The sequence below is a fragment of the Anomalospiza imberbis genome, chromosome 4, assembly GCF_031753505.1.
Source record: "Anomalospiza imberbis isolate Cuckoo-Finch-1a 21T00152 chromosome 4, ASM3175350v1, whole genome shotgun sequence".
NCBI classification, from domain to species: Eukaryota; Metazoa; Chordata; class Aves; order Passeriformes; family Viduidae; genus Anomalospiza; species Anomalospiza imberbis.
In genome coordinates this window covers 68,841,585-68,858,008 of record NC_089684.1, presented here as the reverse complement: position 1 = coordinate 68,858,008, position 16,424 = coordinate 68,841,585, and positions in this window count along the sequence as shown.

The window sequence follows — 16,424 nt, the reverse complement described above, 5'->3', positions numbered from 1 at the left end:
ACCCAGTCTGGATGTGAATAGGAAGGTTAATTACATCCTGCACAAGCCTATTTCTCACTAAAAGGGGTTAAGAGTACATCATGCAAATGAGTCATTGGGTCAAACTATCAGAATCTGGGCTTCATATTCTAATTGCACACTAAGTGATCATCTCTGTTCCTTCTGTGTACCTCACACACCAAATTCACAGGTAATACTGAACCTCTGCACAAGCAACAGAGTTATATTGATACACTGAAAAGAAAGTCTGTTTCTTCATGTAGGTTAGATTTTCTCAGTTCTTAAGTCTGCAAGGCTGTATTATAATTTATTAGAATTAGCAGGGAAATAACACAAAAACTACAAATACACTGGATGTTAGAGAAGTTCATGCAACAAGCCCTTGACTGACAGAGTTAATTGTAATTCTTGTTGCTTAGCACTGAAATTTTTAAACCGTATACATATAAAGGTAATTACGTGAAGAATTAGTTAATCCCCCAGACGTCAGCTTTACCTGCATTATTTTAAGTACCAAAGCCACTGAACACAGCCTGCAAGGAGATGGAAACACTAGGCAGACAGGTAAACATATGCATATGAGCAAACACTATTTTGGGATAGCTCCCAAAACAAGCTGTACACTTCCTAAAATAGAGACAGGCAAAAGTCTGAAATCTATGCAATCTGCCAGAGAAAGATGAGCTGATCTTCTAAGATACCGCTTATGAAGTATTAGCAGCACATCACAGCCAACAAATAACTGAAACATTATCTGCAAAACTGAAGGAAAAGGTGTCCTGTTGTAATATTTATCCTACAGCTATGAGCTTTCAGGTGAAACCTGAAAACACTCAGCCCATGGAGGCTCAGGGAATGAGGCACTCAGCTGAAAGTGGGGCTGCAATAACTGAGAAGACACAGGCTGATGTTAGATTACACTCTGGACTTTCCTGGATAGGAAGCAGCAGTCAGTAAGAACGGAAGATTCAATTCTTAGGTGCAAGGACACCTCTATTTGTGGCATGTGAGGGGCTGCAGAGTAAACTACCTCGTGTTGGAGGGGAAAGGTGGAATCACACCTCAGGGTAAATTACAACCTCCACACTCTTATTCTCCAGAATGCTGTCAAACACAAAGCTTCAAAGGCAGACAGAGATCGAGAGTCTCAAAGCAGTGATGAGATGGTATTGTAGTGAAGAGAGACTTACATTTACTCTGAACTGGGGAAATTTCTGGGATTTGAAGAACTTGTACTGAAAAGATACTTGTACTTGTTCTATCCAAATGTACCCACTGAAAGTCATACAAAAATATTTAAGCTAGGAACAGGAAAAGTCAAAAGACACACAAGGTGTCCCCCAGGAAACAGTGCTGAAGCTAATTTTGTTCAGCTAAACAAACTCTACTTAAAAACAATGAACAGAAAAAGAAATATTTACACCCAGATGCTTTTAATCTTGTTCTGGTAACCAAAGTCAGAAGTAAGGTTAGGAGCAACAAAAAGACCTCATAAAACTGAGTGAATAATGAAAAAATGTGGCCCAAGTGCATTATGTAGTTATGAATAATGCATCTATAGAGAAACAACATAAACCATGTATATTGATGCCAAACATTGAACTGAATTTTTCTAAACCAGACAGTAAAGAAGCCAATGAAATGTGGTGTCTCATCAAGAACAGCATTAAGAAAAGGAAGAGGTGTCATTTTTCAACACTCAAAAAAGCAGAATTTTATTTCATCTCCCTGTTTTGAAACAGTTACCTAGAAGTTTAGAAAGCAAAGTAACCAAGATTCTCCTATATGCTTTATCTGCCTTGACTTTGCCTGTGTGAATAGATAAAGATGGGGATAAAAGCAGCCCCAAAGTGTAGGGAAGAGTGGAAGACACGTTCTAATTTCCCTAATGAAAGCACCCCCCTTGTTTATTAATTGTTCTGCTGCCAGACCCCTCAAGGCCTGGCAATGTAGGAAGAAAGTGCCTGTGTCCATCAACCTGCAGGAGCAGCCTCCTTAAAAGATTCTCCAAGCATCATTAACTTAAGAATGTTTCTTAAATAATACAAGAGGTGGACCAAGAATTTTGGAAATGTTCAAGCAAACTTTTTGTGCCTCACTGGGGATTATGCACTGAATGGATTTGTTCCAGAATTGTTGAAAACTATCACTTCAGTTTACTGAAATAAAACATCACAGGCTGTTTTTTTTTTTTTTAATTTTCTAAATGATAAATGTATGGATATAGCTATAATGCAGTGTGAAGTCTCAGCTTAGAACTTAGGCTGGATTACAGATGACACTTAAAAGTGTAGTTAGTGTCACAGTTTGCCTGGCACTGACACCAAGTCTGATATTGACAGCTAAAAATATAAAACAGAGTGTAATTCTATGCTGGTAGATGTTTGAAAGACAAAATATGAAATGCTTTCCAGCTTGAGTTATGGAATTATAGCATTGTTTCTGCAGTTTATCTTACATTAAAAAAAAAAACAAAAAACAAAAAAACCTTTAAAATACATCAATACTTTAAGAGCAGCAGGACAAATTATCTATCCCAAAAGATGAGCTCTAGATTCCTTGCTAGGTTATGAGTTGTAAAGTGTCTGAAAGTTAAGTAATGGTTTAAAAGCAGAACTGAGAACCTTGATTAAGATGAAATGTAGTTTAAAATCAAAGTCTGGCAATTGGGCCTAACACCTTAGAGGAAATGTCTTTAATATGTACAGAGAAAGGCTGCAGTGAAAAGCAGAGATGACCAACCCAGGTTCTGACAAGTAGTTCACTCCCAAATAACAATGTGGGTGTTATGTGTTGATCAGCCTCTACTAAACCATCCTGGACTTCAGAAAACTTTTGTAAACTGTTGTAACTAAACTGATAAATTTAACCTTCTTAGTCAGCATTGAGTTATTTCAGTCCTCTGTGGCCATCAGCTCTGTGGGTTTTGCCTCCTGCTCACATTTTGTTGCCTGTAGTTATCAGCCCTTGCTGCCCCTATCCAGCCAGAAGCTGCAGAATGTCTGTCCCTCCCCCCAGAAAAGCATGCAATAAACAACAGTTTATCATCTGAGTAACATCTACTACAAGAAGTGGATAGCATCAGGAACTGTATTCAATACAACATGGTGAGCCATTGTAGTAACTCCATCTACCAATCCATTACAACTGGAAGTTCCTTCTCTCCCATCCCTCTCCCCACTCATGCTCCTGGTGGGTTTTGGTACATGTTGAACCCTTTGCAAGCTGTTTTATGTCACTGATTTAGCAGAAATTAAATCCAGGGGGAAAAAAAAAGTGGGTTGTTTTCTCTCATGCTAGTGATTTCATGGGATGATCCAGCAATCACTGAAGATGGAGCAAGGCAGGAGATAAGGCTGGGAGTTCAGCAGCAAGTCATATGTCTGAAAAACAGAACTAAGGAAGATCAAGGGAATGGGAGACATCCCCTTCTCCTGGTGGAAGCACTGTCAGAAAGACAAAACCATCCATGAAATTGTATCTCAGGATTCTAACTTATATAAACCATAGTGACTTAAGATTTGCTGCAGCTCCATTTAAGACACTCTTGAGTCAGATATGTTCCCAAATTCCAGCTGCTGAGGTCAGGAGCTGCCTGCCTGGGAATGCGGGGAAGCAGCCTGGCAGAGCACATCAGAGCACCACAGATGTTTGCTCAGTGCTGCCTTTGGATGTCGTGTCACACAATTAGCACTCACAACTCTGCATGAAGCAGGCAGCACTATATTAAAGGGTTGGAACTATATCTAGACACAGTGGGTAACATCAGAGGAATCTAAGTTGCTGCAATTTGCACTTCCTCCAGGCCCCAATGAAAGAAAAGTTACACCAAGTTGTGCTCCCTGAGGCTACTCATGAAATACTCTGTATGTGCCCCCATCAATCTGCCAATGCTATTTTCAATGCATAGCTCTGTTTCCTCTCAGATGGGCTGGAAGACTGAAATTTTTGAGGTTGTATAAAGATAGATGAGGTTTGTTAAAGCAGGACAATCCTCTAAACCACAACCAAAATTCTAATAGCAATCCAAGGGCCTGTGTGGCAAGCACATTCTTCTCTCTCTCAGGATTTTTTCATAGAGGATCACAGAGGAAAGAAAGAGAAAACAATTTCTATTTCTGCTCCTTGTTTTTCCTATGTGGAAAGTGTTTGGAGAATTGTTTACCTGGGGTGATTGCTTGGTTGGATTCTGGTGAGGATTGTTTGAGCCTGATGGCCAATCAAGATCCGCCTGTGTCTGGACTCTCACTAGAGGATCATGAATTGTGAGTTCGATATGGTAGTTAGAAAAAGTAGGTATGTAGTTTTAGTATCTCCTTTAAATAGTTTATTAATGTATTATATCATAGTTATAATAAATAAATCATTCAGCCTTCTGAACTGGAGTTGGACATCAGTATTTCTTCCCACTGGGTTCACCTGCACTTACAATAGGCCTGGATTATGTTACGTGGTTAGTACATTAATAGATGGTTAGCAGGAATAGTTTGTCAAATGGGGTGTGATGATTTAGGCTGGGATAAACTTAATTTTCTTTACAAGTAGCTCATATTCTGACTATAAAATAATTTACTAAATAGCTTTGATACTTTTGGGGTCTTCCCTGGAAACTAATTCCTGTTTTCGATCAGCAATAATCACCAGTTCAAATCAAGGAATTTGATGGAGACCTGCTTTGCCTCTAATGGATTTTGGCAGGGACTCTCGCAACAGTGCAAACCCCATTACAGTCAGATCCTAAAAATGCTCTCTTTCTTGTTTTACTGGGAAAATGACCACTATTTTCTTGTTTACCATACTTTCTGTCAACTCTGTGTAATCCTCTAGCAAATCTCCTCCAGGAGAATTAAACTATAGCAAAATTCAGGCTGCTCAAGCAGCTGGAGTTTAGGGGTTAAGCACTGAAAGCTGCAGGAGAGGTGACCTTGTTGAAGTCATGTCACAGATAGCTGTGACCAAGAAAATAAACCAAAAATCACTGTAAGAGGTGATAGGTGTGTACTTTGCCGCCAGCTAAGGGCCACTGACATTGCACGAGGTGGGCTCAATTAGTGGCAGGAAACCATTTTGTCCATTTAACTCCTGGTCCTGAAAGGGGGAAGGCAGGGGGATCTCTGGTACAGTGACTATGAGAGATGCCCACGCTGATCTAGAGCACGAATACTGTGACAGACCCTGTCATCTGAGACGTGGCTTCATTGTCAAAGCCTGCAGGTTATGTCAAATCAGCTCCACACCTTTCACAGGTGAGCTAAGTTACATTATTTTTCAGTCCTTTCTTCCCTGCTCTTCAGCCCATGAGTTTATAAGCCTCTGTTTAGGTAAAACCCCAATTTTTTTTTGATTTTTCAAGAACTTTCACATACCTGCCAGAGACAGCTGATTTTTTTCTATCTGCAGTAATATTTGTACTTTTTAGAAGCATTTTATGCTATTGGCAAATCAGGTTCAGACATGTTCTCTGTTGCAAGGCCAGCTGCTCTTTAGTTTCTTCCTTGTAATTTATCTCAGCAAATTTCTCAGGAAAGTCATGAATACTGTCTGAATAGCAATGCTTTTAACTATAACTGGACTGTTAACTATAGTCTTTTAACTATAACTGGATTGAAGAGATTAAAAGACACCAAGACCTGTAAATAAGGCCTCTGTTGCTGAGCCACAGCACCAATGATATCAAATAAAAGCCCAAGAAATATCCACTAACAACAAATTCTAGTAATCAGTCCGGAAAAAAAAAATTGCTATGAATTTTAATTAATTAAATTTTTCTTTTTAAAATGAATTTGATTTTATAATGTTTATATTAATTGATTGAGATTTTTTATGCTCATGTTTTGATTTGGGAACAATCAAAAATGACTTCAAAATATCAGCTCATGAATAGCTACAAGCAAAACAGGTGCAGCACTAATAATAACACAAATCACCAAAATATTTTTTAAGAAAACAGAACAATGAATTTCTATTGTATTCACTGTTTCTCTGAAATAATTTTTTAACCCTTCATGCTTCTACTTTTTCTAACAGTCTGACACCCTTTCATGCTTCTACTTTTTTTAACAGTTTGACAATATTTTTTTTGTTGTCTCCCATAGGATGGAAAGGAAGAACAGATATTATTAATAAATGGATTTTTAAAAACAGAAAAACAAAACAATGGAAAAATAAGACTCTCCAAATCTGAAAACTTCTATTTAAAGGTCTCGTGCAAGGCTTTCTTTTCACCAATGATATTTAAACCTATTTGAAGCCAAAATAACATTAATATTTTATTTTAAATTTGGGGAATAAAAGAAGACCAAACCAGACCATTTACTTCTAATCAGTTTTTTACAGTGCCTCTAGTTAGGGCCTATAATGAAGGTAATATTTGAACTATAAAACATATTTTTCTTGTTTGCTTTCAACCCCAGCATTGACACAGTAATAAAGTTGAAAAACTAAGTGATAAATCTTAGAGCAGCCAATTTTTTTTCCCCAAATGTGGTTCCTTTGGTATTACCTGCTAAATGCTTGAAAGGAGAAGATTTACAGTTTTCTGATATCATGCAAGTTTCTCTGAAGCCCAGTTAAATACAAAGCCTGACTGGGTGCCTTGGCCCCTGGAGGGAGTGGAGTGAGGAATAGGCCAGCCTGGGATGTTCTCCAGCCCTGTAAGATGCATTGTCTCCTGCAGCTCTTTATCTGCTTCCAGTCCCTTGGCAGGATACCCAGGCAGATACTTCAGATGAGACACCTGTCCTGGGGTGACTGTATGATGCTGAATTTTTTCCCCCACTTGTCTGTTTAGCCCAGAAATAAGTTCTGCACCTTTAAAATTAGATCTGAGAGTGAAGCGGCGGAGAAGGGAAAGAGATGGAATTTTTTTCGTGGCTGTATTCAAAACATAAAGATGTTTTGTAGAGATCACTATTTAATTTTTTTTAATAGAAGTTTGATAAAAGATAAAAGGGACAATATGCAGTGCCGAGGTGCTTTGGCAATCTGCCAAAAGCACACCATTAGCTTAAAACAATGTCCTTATATATTTTTACATTACGTGGGTTAAATGCATATTCATTAGAGTTACACATATTCAAACATTCCTGTGAGTTTAGGTGTTCCAGGAATTCTTTTGTATGGTTTTAACCTTTGACTTGTCTGCATGACATCCTGTATGATTAAATAAATATATTTTCTTTCTTCTCGAGGCTCCATTCTGTTGGTTTTACACTTCCTGGTAACTGGAGAGTCAGTAAATTTTTCTCTTGCTGTCCTGGTTGTTGTCACTGTTAGCTTATCATTCAGATAAGATAGTCCACAAATGTGAGAAATAACGTAGCTATTTCACACCATTTTCTGAGTTAGTTACACAAACTCAGATATTTAAACATTACATAGATTCTATTTTAATATTATGCTAAGGCCTAAGATATATATTTATCACACTACCACTTACGTAAACTGACAGATTATACTATACCAAAAAGCAGTTAAAAGGAATTACGAATTGTACCATATCAGAATCTTTGTGGTTAATAATAACTTGCAAAAGCTAACACATACATTCAAAAGCCAACACTACATTGTCATTTATAACAGAGATATGCAGTGCTCTGAGAGTTCTCTGCTCTGCAGATGGACAGGGAGTTTTCATTTGCTGTTTTCATTGTTTTTTCTCTCATTAGCTGAAACCAGAAGGGTTTTTTTTTGGAACTTCAGCTATTGCTTGGTCTGGGAACAGCAGGACATTAGCCAGGACACCAGACTCAAGCCCCAGAGAGATTGAGAGAAAGCTGAGGGCACAGCCACCAAAAGGACTCTGAACTACAAAAGGACTTTCTCTCTCTGAATTTGCTATCTCTTCAGAACAGCGAGAGGCTCCACTGTTCAATATTATTTATTTTCTTGTGTTTGTGAATACTTTGCCTGTTAAATAAACAGTTTTTTCCACTTTTCTCAAAGGAGAATTATCTCCCAAACAGATGGAGAAGAAGGGCCACTGAATTTTGCCCTTTAGGGAACATTCCTTTGGAAGTTCCCTTCCAAATTTGTCCCAAACCAGGACAGACACCTAAATTTCAGACACCTGAATTCTAAGATTCTAAGAATCGTCCCCTTATTCTGGAGCCTGGGCTGCTTTATACAAAACTATGAAAAAGATCATATCATAGTTCTTAATTCTTTGAATATGGAGGGAGCAGTGTTGGAATTTTTTCTGACCAAGTTGGAAAATGGAAGTTTTTCATCAGACCAATTTACACTGAACTTCCTGCCACTTCAGAGCTGCACATTGAGGGAAAAGAAATGGCAACAAAATCGATATTTGAAGCAACAATCAGCTGTTATATTGCTAATGAAGGTAATTGTATTTTCAAGAATGAGAGGCTGGAATGGGCATATGGAAATTAATAAATTCATTTAAAGCCTTCTTACAACATGTACCAAAATTTATTTAAGAATCAGTCAAAAAATATTTTAAATCTCAGTCAGCCAAGAATCCCTGGCCCTACAAAATATTTCTCATAAGAATTAAGTCTCTCCTTTTATAATTTTTTGTCTTACCATAAAGGAGAAGGAAAATAAATAAACACCATAAAGTTATAATTAGTTATTATGAAAATTAAGACAATCCTTCTCACCATTCTTAAATCTATTTCATCTAGAAAATAATGAGATAAGTTCTAAGAAACACATAAGTAATTTTACAGAAAATTTTATAATCCACATGCTGCTCTGCATTTAGCTAATGGTTGTGGATGAATGCCTGTAGGAGCTGAATTCTGTGATGAATCAAGATGTACAATGTGACTGCTGTACCTTCATGATTCACTTATAACTGTTTTGGAATGTATTATACTCATAAAACAATTTTACAGTTGTTCTAATCAAAAACAGTATTAAGTGGATGATGTAACAGAAAAGCTTCAGTTGTAAATCAAGGGACAGACTCAAACGATCTCTGAAGACTGACCTCACCATCTCAAAACTCATTTCAGAAAACTCCTCTGAGGGCCAACAAACAGTTTTACCTTTCTCAGTCCAGTGCACATTTTTTGGTGGTATTTTCCTTTATTGCTGGACTGGGTTTTATTTAGAAGGCTGTGGAGGCTCCCCTTTTATGGAGGATCTAAACAATCATCTTGATGTTTAAACTAGTGAAAACACCCACCTCACTGCCACAAGTCTTGTGTTTGTACACAGCATGAAGCATCTACTTGATTCAGCTTTTTTGTGCTCTCATTGTGATGCAGAGAATGAAAAAAAGTGAGTGATGTCCTATTCATTATATGTGTTGCTGCCCCATTACTTTACAGGATAATGTGGTTCAGTTTCAGTTCATAAAAATTCCTTTTCCATAAAGAACTCGATGTATTATAGCTCATATAAAGGGGGATTTGGAAGTGAGCATTTGATTTATTCACCATAAAACACTAAATAACATGATGACCTCTAACTGATCTATGGTGCACCAAACATTCCTGAAGAATTTCAATTTTTCTGCAGTCTCTACGAAGCAGGCTCAGGTGCACATTGGAAGGAGCCTGATTCAAACTGTCCAGTTGTGCAAATTCTGCATGCAAGATGCCACTGGCATATGTTATTCACTTCGAGGATTTCATGATTTTGCTTAGCATAATCCAGCATAGCTGAACAAAAGAAATTCAAGTTTTCCCTGACAGTCTAAAAAAAATAATTGGAAGAGAAAAAATTAATTAGATACAGTTTGCAAGACAAAAACAGAGGAAATATTACTATACGGATTAAAGTTAAAACAATGTTCTATGTGAAAATACTTTCCCCCAACTTTTTTTTTTATGCTGAAAGAAATACTTTTGTTCGATATGAATGCAACAAAGTCCTTGTATTTTCAGCCAATAAATAAAAATTTCTGAAGTCTGGTCCTTGTAATGGCACACAGAGCAGGATGATTGAAATGTGTTTAACTGAAATTCCTAATTTCCAGTCATGATTAAACAGATATGATACAAATCCAAAGGAGAAACTGGGGATGGGTGTACCAAGTCAAAACAAATGCCTACATATACAGTGACAAACAGAAGATGTCCAGAGACCAGGGTACAACATAGGACACACACACAGAGACTTTGAGTATCCTCACAGGTGCTGCTTTTAATTTAAGAATTTAATAATGAGATTTAACTTTGCTTTGCATTTTGTACAATTTGATTACCATTTTAAGGAGAGACTGTCATTCATCTTTTATGTGGGACAGATCTTTGTGGGCATTTGGATGAGTTTTGGGATATATCTAGATAGATCTCTATATATGGATATGGACATTGCCATTTTTGATCCATCCTTCCCTCTGGGCCTCCATGGCTTCTAGTATTTCTGAACCACGATGTACACATTTCAGTGAAACCATCTCCTCACATGGATTTATATCGCTTTTAATTTCTTTTTTATATGGATCCAGATCGCTGGAGGTCAGGAAATAAGCTGCCTGATTACCACAATGCATCAAGCAGATCAAACTGCCTCAGCTTCCTCCTTCAGAGCTCGTGGGGCACAACAGAGGGTACCTCTGCAGCTGGCTGTACCTCACTTTTCTTTACTTGCTTATTAAAGGACATTTTTTCATGGCAAATGCATGAAGACTTTTAGAATCCTTTGGGCTCTCTGAAATGCAAAGAGGAACTGAATCTCTCTCATGTCCAGACAGTGCAGGCAAACATTGTCAGGTCCTTGCTGTAACACTAATAGCAAATTCCCATTTACTTTGCATTCAGGGTAGCTACCAGTGCCACTGCAAGAGCACTGAATCTAAATCAGATGAAAAAGTTAATCAGATTGGAACAGCAGATGGTGAAGGGTCTGCAGGGGAAGATGTACGAGGAGTGGCCAAGCCTGGGGGAGGCTGAGGCCAGACCTCATCATGGTGTTCACCATCGTCCCAAGGGGCAGCACAGGGGCAGCTCCAATCTCTGCTCTCTGTGACAGTGACAGGACTCGAGGAAATGGGAGGGTTTGGTTGGCTATTAGGGCAATACACACTTAGGAGAATATCAGGGAGCTGGGTATATGTCTAACCACCAGAGAGTGCCTGGGCACTGAACAGGCTCCCCAGGGCTGTGGTCACAGCACCAGCCTGGCAGAGCTCAAGGAACATTTGGACAATGCTCTCAGGCCCAGGGTGTGACTCTTGATGTGGTCTTTCTTTCCCTGTCAAGTCTTTCTTTGTATTGCTACCTATGTTTAAATTGTTCAGTGAGATGCTCAGTTTAGGAGCTAGCATATAATTATTTTTCTGTAAATGTTTGGGATGTCTCTATGTGCTGCAAAAATGAAATCAGGAATAATATAAACCTGTTAAAGCCTTAAGGTTTGTACCAGTCAGGTAGTCCAGGCTGCATGGGACAGGAGACATTAAAAAGCGTGAAGTTCTAAGGAACTTATAAATTATGGGTCTTTCAGAAAAAGAAAAGGCACATTTCAAAGCCTTTAGAAATAAAAAAATCACAATTTTATTAGGGACAGAATTTTACTATTCTGAAAAGGTAGATGAGCTGAAAAGAGCTAGGGCTCCCAAGAATATCAATTTGTCCACAGTGGGGGAATGCCAGGGGTGGTAAAGAGAGAGTTTTGGTAGAAAAACTGCAGATTGGGGAAGGAAAAAAAAGAGAACACTTTCTTCTTAATAGAACTGAACAGTGATCTCTGCATTGTTCAACCCAAGCATACCAAGACCTAGGAAAAATGCACTCGTGCCTTCTGCCTCACTGCATGCTCATGTGGCCACTGCACAGTGCCACTGCAGGTTGGAGAGCTACATCTGCTTTACTGGCTGCCAGCCCCCCCTGCAGTGAGACCCTTCTGACACTGGAACTACTGGCGTGAGGGCAAAACAAAATATGAGCAAGGTAAGGCAACTTTGAGCATTTTAACCAGGCTGAAGAACCGCCCCCATAATGAGGAAATCTCAGCTACAAAGCCAAAGGGAAAAAAAGACAAGGACAGAAAGGAATGCAGAGAAAACACAGAAGAAATTAAAGGCTTGGGGGCAAGGCTGCTCTGCTACAGGGCCCTTTCCCTGTGCAAGTCCTTTCAGCAGAAAGCCAGAGCCAACAATGGGGCCCTGTTGTCACACTGATTGTGCTTTATGGCTTTGAAGCACACAACTGATTGCTGGTCTTGCCTTCATCTCCTAAGTGCTCTCTGTATTCCCATCCCTCACTATCAGCTGCAGCTGCAACTCATCTCTGCTGCTGGAGTTGGATTTTTCCACTGCCAGTTCACGGATGTGTTATAATTGAGTGCACTTCTAGTATCTGCCATAAGAACCATTGATATTTAGAACTTCGCATAAGTTTTTGTTGTCGTTGTTTTGGATTCCTTTAAAACTCCTGTCCCCTGAGATTTTATCATGTGGATTATTTGAGTTTCCACTGACTCCTCCTGCCTAGTACTGGATAAGTGAATTTATTGTGCTCTCCTGGGGGCAGGAGCAGAACAATGTGTTTGCTATTTACTGAGACTTCATCTTCTGGCAACACAGGTTCTTGATATCCTTGACATTTGCCTCTCAGGAAAACAGACCATTGCTCATTTTGCATTTAATCTGTTGGAATTTTGGCTCTTCATCTGGTTACAGCATTTTAGTGCCGTTCGCTTGATCTCCTCTCTGGATATTCTGCATTGTTCCCTGGCACCATCAGGGAATTCTGGGGGATCTGGGCATTTGAAGGGGAGAAAATACCCAACACTCAGGGTTAAGCAGTTGTCTCCCAGTCAAATTGGCTGAGACTGAATGGTCCCAAAAGTGACCAGAAGGGCCATTAGGACAAATTCCCAACCGGTATAAACCTGGCCTGGCTCCAACAGAGCTCCAGGGATGGCCATGGGCAAGGCTAAGAGGTCTCACAGGAGTTCTGTGTGGAAGGGTGAGAGGGGTGAGAGAGATAGGGAGACAGAAAAGTGAGAAAAAGAAAGATCCAGGGGGCCTAATGACAGAAACTGATGACTATTTCAAGCCATAAACCTCCTAACATCTAATATTCCTGAAGAATGGCAGAGATCTAGCGCCAGGTTTCTTCAATATGCATTTGGAATTTGACTATCTATTGTGTTGCACCTTTTTGTTCTTCTTACAAGTATTACAAACTACTGCTGCTTAATTTGTTTTCATATGTGAAAAACACCGCCAAAGACACAAAGCAATGAGAAATCTGACTTTTAATAAACAACACAGAAGAATATATTTTGTCTTTCCAACTTTACAATTTTTCACAAACTAAATTGCTCAGTTTCTAATACTGAGTTACACATAAAATTCAGATTAGGCTGATGTGACAGGCTTGATATTCAGGGAGATATACTGATCACAGCTGCCTTTTAAATAGCAAGTTTATCCCTTTAAACATGCAGTATCTTTTATTTTTGTCCACAAACAAGTCATTGACATTTCAACTTCACTGTAACACATTATTCTAAAGGGTGAAGGAAATATGAATATTTGTTTTTGAATATTTCTCCCTCAGGCTATAAAAATTTACTTGGTTTGTAGAATTGTTGAATGTTGACAGAGACAGAAGGCAAACTCACAAGAACTTCATCCTCTGTTACTGCAAAATGATCTATGAATTATGATTCAACAATGAATAAAATGCATTGGTAACTGGTTTATGGCCCTATTAACAGCTAGGCTTCCTTTAGAAGTAAGCAAATAAAACATAAATAATTATGCTATGTGTTGCAAGGAACTTTGCAAGAGACTTTCATTAGTGAGAACCCTGGGAAAACTTAGAAGAAAATTAAACTTTATCTGGTGCCAAAATACAATGGTCAGGACCTCCTGACCTCAGCCACAAGGATGCTTACTTTCTGAAAAAGCAGTTTTGCAAACATATATTTGGCTTGTTAAATAAACAGTTACAGCTTCTACATTTCTCTGCATGAAATTTTACTTTTCCCCCAAATCTTATCCAGAACAGGCTTCTCTGTACCTTTAAGCAAATAAAGCATCATAGATGTAAAATTAGAAAAAATAAACCAATGAACTGCAGTAGGATTCTTCCCCTCACTTCGAGAAGGAAAAGATGAAGTCTGTATTTTGGTGTTGAGTTTTTGGGGGATTTACAAGTTCTAGTGCCTCGACAGTCCACACAGGGGCAACATGGAAATTCACTTCTTGACTGAATAACTGAATTCCTTCCACAATAAACTAAGCTGCCTGGTAAAGTGGTGGATAATGTGGTTTCACCTCAGCACAGTACCAGAACAGACAGAGCATGACCTCAGGGGCCACGAGGGAAGAAGGGTCTCTACTAGTAAATAAAGAAAGTGGCAAGATAAAATATTCAATACACCTTGCTAAGATTAAGATGACAAAATGGCAACTGATAATGGACACAGTTCTCAGGCCAGTGTGTGCTTTGAGCTCCTCTGCATTTTAGCTGCCACTGTGTTTGCAGCTCAGTAAGCCTTTGAGATGATTCAGGCTGAAAGACCCAACCTTAGATATAAGCAAGAACCTGTTCCATTGAGACAGAATGTGGTTTTCCTTGTCTACACAAATGCTTTGCTCTAAAACGAATATGACAATGGTTGAAGTGAAGGGCTTGTACTCATCTCCTACATGTTGATAGTTTAAGGCAAGAGGCAAAAAAAGAGGGAGAAACATTTAATAACTACATGCATCACCAATTTTTTAGAATAGAGAATGACTCTGACACAAAATCCTAAATATGGCTCAGTGAAAGGAAAAGTTTCCCCTGATTATGTAAAAAGCTGGTTTTTGTTTTGCACGAGAAGGCTAACCTGCTGCCAAAAGCAATCTGCTTATGTAACACCCATTGAAGTGAACGAGGGAACAGTGTCACATGCACTGGGATCCTTATTGTGGTCTTCTGAAGAATCATAAACCTGAAGTCAACAGGATTATGCTAATGGAGTGTTACTGTGGTGGGAGCAATCTAAGTGTCCAGAATAGCTACATCATGCAGAGTACAAAAACTAAAGAGTTGAGTGAGCTGTCCTAAGGCCAGAAACGAGCAAAAAATGATGAAAAGCAAATTGGTTGAGGTCTGTTTGTTGCATTTCTGTGCTCCAGGGAGTTTGCAGTAACAGTGTCAGTACCATAAATGTGGCTATGGATCTTTATTTTCCTGGCCAGCCTGACCTGGGAGCCCTACTCCACCCCTTGCCCATGGGCTTGGGAGATCTGTTTAATCCCTGTCCTGGCCCTTGTCTGATCTGCACTGTGGGTTTAAGCAGTCCTGTTTCTGTCTCCTGGATGGACCCTGGCTGTATCTGAAGTGCACCCACCTCCAGTCTGGCACTCCTCCTGGATGAGCCAGTCCCACCAAAGCTGCAGCCCTTTCTCCAGTTCTGCCTTTGGCCCATCTCCTGCTCTCCTGAGTGGGGGAGTTCCCGAATGGACCTGCAGCTGGGGTTCTCAACCTGTCTTTCTGAGAATTCCAGGAGACCTTGCCAGAACCCTGCCCTGCTGCTCAGACGTACCTGGGCTGGGGAAGGCTCTGCCTGGGTTGTGGTTACTCTTCACTCGCCCTCTGTCACACCCCCGCTAGTGCTGTGCCTAACACAGATGACACTATTTGAGTAGCTGGATTGTCCCAGATCTATCTCATTTAAGCCTATTTGCCTGTGCAGGGGAAAAAAAAAAGGATGGTTCTATAGCCTCCTTCCTGCTATTATTGCTGAGCTCCTCAGGCCTCAGCACATTTAATGATGACTAAGTGCCGCACTTCTGATCTTAGCCATCGTGCTAAGCTCTTCTTTTTCCTCACAAACTCCTCTAAAAATGCCCTTGAGTAGCACAAGTAACTTGTTCATCAATATCCACGGGTATTGATGACAGCTGAGTTTTGTTCAGACCCAGCCAGATTTCTCTGCCAGCCTCCAGCTCTGCTGACCAGAGCAGAGTGCAAAAAATGCAAATGCACTACAGAAGCCACATTTGCATTTTTGTTCTGTTTGATGCTCTTTACTGCAGGACACTGGGAGGAAGGAGGGGAAGCTGATGTCTTGTAGGCAGAGCAATAGGGCGGTCTGAATACATTTACACACACAGCATTCATAAGTTAAATTTTAAGCAATCATTGCCAGACCATCAGGGATTAATACCATGTAATGGAGGGCAGAGGGAAGTTCTTGCTGCATGGAAGAGGGAAGGTTGCTGCTAACAGCAAATCCAGTGATGAAGAGAAATAAATGGGCAAAGACTTGCATGAAGACAGACACGTTACAGCAAAACATTATATTATTAGGGAAGTAATGATGCTGCATACCATACACCTTTCAAGGGAGATCATTACTAAGAATATGTCCTGGCAGTCTGAAATGAGGGAGTGCTAATAGGAGACAGGAGCAGGAGCAGGTCATGGCTGTGATTAAATTTGATCAGGCAACATGCTCAGGAGCACAGCTCAAGAAATATTTTTCTCTTCACAGAGGACAGTAAG